This window comes from Astyanax mexicanus, chromosome 25, assembly GCF_023375975.1.
Source record: "Astyanax mexicanus isolate ESR-SI-001 chromosome 25, AstMex3_surface, whole genome shotgun sequence".
NCBI classification, from domain to species: Eukaryota; Metazoa; Chordata; class Actinopteri; order Characiformes; family Acestrorhamphidae; genus Astyanax; species Astyanax mexicanus.
In genome coordinates, this window is record NC_064432.1 from 27,084,841 (window position 1) to 27,091,646 (window position 6,806).

Sequence of the window (6,806 nt, forward strand, 5' to 3'; positions counted from 1 at the left end):
GCTCAGTTGCTGCAGAAAGTTAATATAGAGGATAATTTGTAAAGATGACCTCCCACCATATCTCGGTAAACATGCACTATTATTTTTATTTTATTTTTTAGTAATAACTGCCAGACTGTGAAAACAGAGAGAAGTACATGGGACGGGTGGTATGCAGCAATTTACTTTAAAAACTATTTTTACCTGTCCAAGTAACATTTTCCTAATGGCTAATCAAAGCAAATTCATCCATGTCTAAACATATTTATGATCCACGTTAGTGATTTGCCAGTTTATAAAACCATGCAAACCATTCCAAAATATTAGCCTGAATTAGTCAAATTGAAAAGCAAACACTACCATATAAAAATGTAAATACAATAAGTGCCAAAATTTAAATACAAAACTACTATTGCATTACATTTCACTGCACTTAACCAAATTTATTTCTTTCAAGGAAATGTAATAAAATGCAGAAAAAAAATCAAATCGTGTTGTTTGAAAAGTTGACCAGTCTGGATTTGAACTGACCAATGAGAATCTGCTGAGGCGTGGTCTGAACTTAAAAAGTAATATTTTTATTTTGTTCAACTTAAAAATGCTAGGGTTTAAATAATGCAAAAAAAATGTTTTTTTTTAAGTAATCTTTACTCAAACTGCTGTTTGCACAGAAACAAATTACAGGTTAACAGTGCAGAGAAAGCAAGACCAATCCAGCAGCTGATGGTAAGCTGCATGACAGGGATTTGAACCGGCGAACTCCAGATTATAGCGACAGCACCGCTTTAGACTGCTGGACCATTTAGTGCCCTACACATACAGTATTTATTCAGTGCTCATTAATGGGTATTTAAATGTAGATTAAAGAATCAGCAGTAGATTAGATCTGCAAAATCTAAAATTAAATTAAGCCTTCTTCTGATTTTTCAGCTTCTACAGCCGTTTTTATTGGTGTTTTTTTCTTTGTAAATCTGTTTACAGACTAAAACACACAACAGGGGGTCTACCATCACTCTCAGACTCAACAGACAGAGGCTCATCTTCAGGAGGTTCCCCAAACTGTATCGCCACACTTCAGTATACATGTACAGACTGAGAAAAAACAAATATACTGTTGTTGTGATGGTAGCATAAGCTAACAGAGTGAGGTCTGGTTTCTTGGTTCTTTTAGAGCTGTTATCATTGGGTGATGTTCTACAGACCACTATCCACGAGGTTACGTTCACACATACCAGCAGAAACACACTGAGGATGAGTAAAATGGGTTGACCAAATAATTCACACAGGAAAAAACAAATAAATGCGATGACGTACTGGATGAAGGAGCAGGGAGTGAAGAACACATGAGCGGAAAACGATGGATATCTCGGAACCAGAACGCTCTCCAACACCATCATCTGCTGGAGGAGAACACCACAGATGCTTAACGCTCCCCACGAAGACACCACAGTTCTGCATGTGGTGTTTGAGTTCCAGGAGCAGTTGTCTTGCTTGGTTATGATGTATGGGTTTAGAAGAAGCTCCAGCAGGTCGTTGAGGAGAACGATGATGACGAAGTCTGGGATTTGTTTATGAAGACGGTATAAAACAACCAGAGCCCAAAGCAGAGCTGCTGCACCGGCGCTCTCAGCGCAGATGAGGAAGATGGACAGTCTGATGGAGAAGTCTGATCTTTCACCAGGAGGAGGAGCAAGATGAGGATTATAGAATGGACAGTCTTGTATCAGGACACAGGCCATGGTAAGATCACTCAGTCGTACTCTGTTGGAGAACCTAGAACGAAAAACGTTAAATCAGGTTCCTGAGTTTATGTAGAAATAATCTGAATTTGGAATTCTCATTTCAACTACTCTCATTTTTCAACTTTTTTTTTCTTATTATGAAGTACATTTGAAATCATTATTTTGACATAAAAATTTATTGTTTTGAGTTATTTTTTTTAGATCAAGACACTATCAAGATTTGAGAGTCATTATTAACATTAATTAAAACGTTGAGTCAGGTTAAATAAACTGAGTTTGTAATACTCTAAATTCTTGAAATCATAATGTAAGCATAATGAATTCAATAGAAGCACATTTCAGCCACTTAAAATAAAAAATACAGCAAAATAAAAATACAGCGTTTTTTTTATTATTATTAAATATTATTAAATAGGTAGGTAGGCAGGTAATTAATTATTTTGAGATACTGTCTCAACAGTTTGAGATACTAATTTAGCATTTTGAGACAGTAAGAGATACTATCTTATTTTCTGAGATACTATCTCTAGTAAGTCATTCTTTTGAAATACTCATTATTATTAGTTCATTATTTTATTTCATTTTTTAGATATTATCCCTTTTTTGAGATAGCAATTCATTATTGTAAGATAGTAGGCCATTATTTTGATGTTATCTTTTTTTATTTTTTTATTTAACTTTTTAATGTATTTTTTTATTTAGTTTAACCAGGTAAATCATTAAGAACAGAATATCTTAATATTTTGAGATAGCAAGTAATTCCTTTGAGATACTAATTCATTATTTTAAGATAGTAAATCATTATTTTGAGATAGTAAGCCATTGTTATGAGATACTATCTTATTATTTTGATACTTAGTCGTTTTTTGGAATACTATCTTATTATTTTGTGATAGTAAGTCCTTATTTTAAGATGCTAAATCATTTTTGGAGATACTATTTCACTATTTTGAGATAGTGAGGCATTATTTTGAGATAGTAAGTCAGTCTAGTATCTCAACATAATGAGGTAGCAGTTTACTTAATAATAATAATTAAAAGAATGTGCTTTGAAAAATGTTTTTTGGATGACAGGAATGGGCTTCCATAGGTTTTTGTTATGTTATTATTTCCGATTGTTTTCCTTTTCTAGACCTTTATAGACCATTACAATGGATTTCGTGTATTTGGATTTTAATGTTTTGTTACATACAACAATAATTGAGATCTGTTGTCCATCAGAATTGATTATGAACCAGCCAATTAAAAAAAATTACAAGCCAAAGAAACAGTAGCTTAGCGCTAGGATTGGTTATAGTTTAAAAATGATTGATACTGATACAATACTTTGAATTCAACACTGATACCAAAAATATACTTTTTTTGATACGATACGAAAACAAGGAGCATTTTGTTTGTAGCACTTTATTAGGAACAAAAACAACAGCACTACTTGTAAGAATTTACTGATTAATTATTAACTTTAGCATATTTTAAAAAAAATATTTCTTATCATTTCTTGATATATAGTCATATCCTAGAAATCCAAAACTTCAATAATTCAGTAAACGTATATAAAAGATTAGAAACATTAATGTCTGCTCTTACCAAAGATGTGGCCGTTTGCACTGCTGATCTGAAAGAGACTGAATTTTTTTTGTTTTTCTCAGGACAGAAAAAGCCCACAGAAGTTGTGGGTTATTGTGTAGTTGTTTCCTGTCCTTGTTTGGCACTGTTGGTGTAACCCTGGTTTTTAATAGCAGAAGTAAATGGTGCTTTCACGAAATGCCTTTCTAGGAAAACACCTCTTTCATGTTACATTGGTTAATGCTGAAAGTAAAAAGTATCTACAGGGTTCCCACGGGTCCTTAAAAAGTCCTAAAATGTTAAGGTTAAAATCTGGGTAATTAAGGTCTTAAATTGTCTTAAATTTACTGTAAATTTTCTGTATGTATTAGATTTTCACATGTGCGTTTAATGTTGGTGGGAAAAAAACAGTGGCCCATCATAAACATCATTACTGGGGAGAGAACTAAGGTTAGCAGAGAGCTAGCTAACATTAGTGGCAAGTTCGCTTACATACTAAATATATCGGCGAGTTGGCTAACATACTAACTTTAGCTAACTAAAGTGAGCTAGCTAGCATTACAAGGGGGGTCTTAAAAAGGTCCTCAAAACATTAAATTTGACTTTTAAAATGGTACAAGAGCCCTGATCTAACTAAGCTTCTAAAGAAAAACCAAGGTTAGCAGAGAGCTAGCATACTAGTAATGATAAAAGTTGGCTAATATACTAAATTTATCAGCAAGCTAGCTAACATACTAACTTTAGCTAGCTAAAGCGAGCTAGCTATCGTTACCAGGCATAGAAGTAAGGTTAGTGGAAAGCTAGCTAACACTAGCAGCAGGGCCCGCTCTGCATACGCAGACAACGCAGCCAGCGTTAGGCCTCAACCATTTTGCAGTTGCAGGGAGCCAAATTGACTGAGAATGAAATGTGTTGAAATTATGACATTATTAAATTTAAAACCCAATGTGAATTATTTATGATACGCTCATCTTTTTTGTCTTTAAACATTGCATGGGGCACCTACTCTACTACTTAAAAGCGGCACGTTATTATTTTTGTGCATAATATACTGCCCCCACCCCTATTGCCTGAAATGGCACGGCTCGGTTTGCTCTGTTGGTTGTTGCCAGATGTGACATTTTCCAGTCAAATAAATAATCAAAAAATGCATGGAGGCACTAAATCTTGCGCATGTTTAACCATTTTTAAAGTGTATGTGGCCATTCTATACAAAAACTTGTCCAGTGCAATATTTGTGTAAGTTAAAAACTTAAAATAAAATAAACAAATAGGATGAAAAATCGTAACTTATCTGGCAACCTTAGTCCTAACTAAAGTAGCAACGCTACTTGAGTTTGGCAGGAGACAAGTTCACCGCGCGAAGTTGCTACTAAATGGTAATTCAACTATGAAGCGACGGTTTGAGTCTGGAGCTGAGAAGAAGAAAAAGAAGCAGAAAGATGAGGCCCATGCATCCCTTTCTGGTGAGTAACTTCGATGATAAAGGTTTAAATAGTTTTGATTACTTCATGTTCAGTGGTGTTGCCTGAGCTAGTTACGTTGGCTTTGCTGATTTGGTAGCTTTAAACGCTTAACTAGAAACTAATCTGGGTATTGCAAGGCACGTGGCACGTTTGCAAATAGTAGTAGTGTAGTTTGAAGATTTTTAGTGACTTTAATAAAAAATTAATAAACAGAGTAGCCTACCTATTGACTAATGCCGTCAGTGCACTATCCAAATGGTCTGTATGACAGCAGGATCAGACAGCTCTATAGATTTTGACAGGCTGATATAAATACACCACGAATATAAACGATAATTTCATAACCTTTAAGGCTGGCTTGTGTAAATGACGTGTCCACTGCTTAAAATAGACATGCATCGTTTCATTTATTATTTATACATTATAAATAGTACTCTTGTGCTGTTCTTCACTGTTATTGGCCTTACTTATAACGTTGTAAATATTCACAGTTACATGTGTAATTTTAATAAATAGTAACATTTTGCGTAAACCTTTTGTGTTTGTGTGTGTGTGTGTGTTTTTTTTTTTTTTTTTTTTGGGAGGGGGGGGGGGGGCCCTCCCTGACCAGTTATGCTTAGGGCCTCCAAAACCTTAGCAGCGGCCCTGACTAGCAGCAAGTTAGCTAACATAGTAACATTAGCAGCAAGCTAACTAATGTTCCCAGGGATATAACTAATGTTAGCGAGTAAGCTAACATACTAACATACTAAAAAAGCTGAAAGTTAGCTAATGTTACCAGGGAGAGAACTAAAGAAATTATGATGACATGTTTGGGGCTTAAATTATATTTATTTGGGTCTTAAAAAGGTCTTAGAAAAAACATTAAATTTGACTTTTAAATGGTGCAAGAACCCAGATCTAACTAAGCTTCTATATCTGTTTAGAAGAAAATTAGCAGCTCTGTATATGTCTTGTAGTCCTTCTGAGCTCCAAATCATCTCCATCTGTCAAATGTGTTGCCTACATTAATTTGTATTTTAAGGAAACTGTAGTTTTTTTTAATTGGGTAGCATCCAATGATCCAGTGTTTCTACTGCAGCTATATTCAGCTATTTTACACAAGACAGAAAATGAATATATAATATTAAATCTGCTATATATATGGAAAAACACATTAATGTGTTGTTCGAGTGAAAATGGTTTAGGATTGAGGGATGAGACCACTACAATGTAGAAACTGTCTTATGGTTAATATTAAAAATGTTAATTATATATACTGATATATTATTTTGAGCTGGTGGAAGATCTTTAAAGGTGCATTATGTAGGACCTGAGAGTGAGTGTGTGAAATGGCTACAGCAGTCCAATTTCAAAACACCACAGAGAGTAGTCTGCTCCGCCCACCCCTCCCCAGACACAAAACTTATTTGGGTTGCCAAATTCAGCAGGCTGAATCTACACAACGTTAAGAGTACGATCGAAAGGAGAGGAGAAATACAGCAATTCTAAACCCTTATACAACCCGTATCTAGAGTTATATTGACTGTATGTTACACGAGGGAGAGCTAAAGTGCAGTGCAGTGCAGAAAGGGTTGTTTAAGCTCTTATTAGAAATATTAAACTGCACAGCTAGTCTAAAATATAAAATATTCAGCATGGACTTTTTACTATTAAGAAATACACTGGAGAGACAGTATTTGGAATTTCTATTATAAAGAGCTGAGTCGTAATTAAAGAGGAAGTAAAATTTAATGTACATTAATGGTAATATAGGACTAGTCAGAATGGAGAAATACTTAGTAATAATAATAAAACTGATCTCTAAATCTAACCTTTTCACCAGTCAGAATTACAGTAGAGTTTTAGTATTCTTAGTATTTAGTATTAAGTAACTATAGTTTTACTAGTATAAATGTAATGACTACAACTACAATATAAATATAATATAACAGTGGGCGGAGTCAGAGGCTAAATCACAAATATATTTCCACTCTGGGAAGGACAACTCAAATAAGAATATACTTTATTCTTTATGAGTTAGCATAAAAAATACAGTATAATACTTTATTTA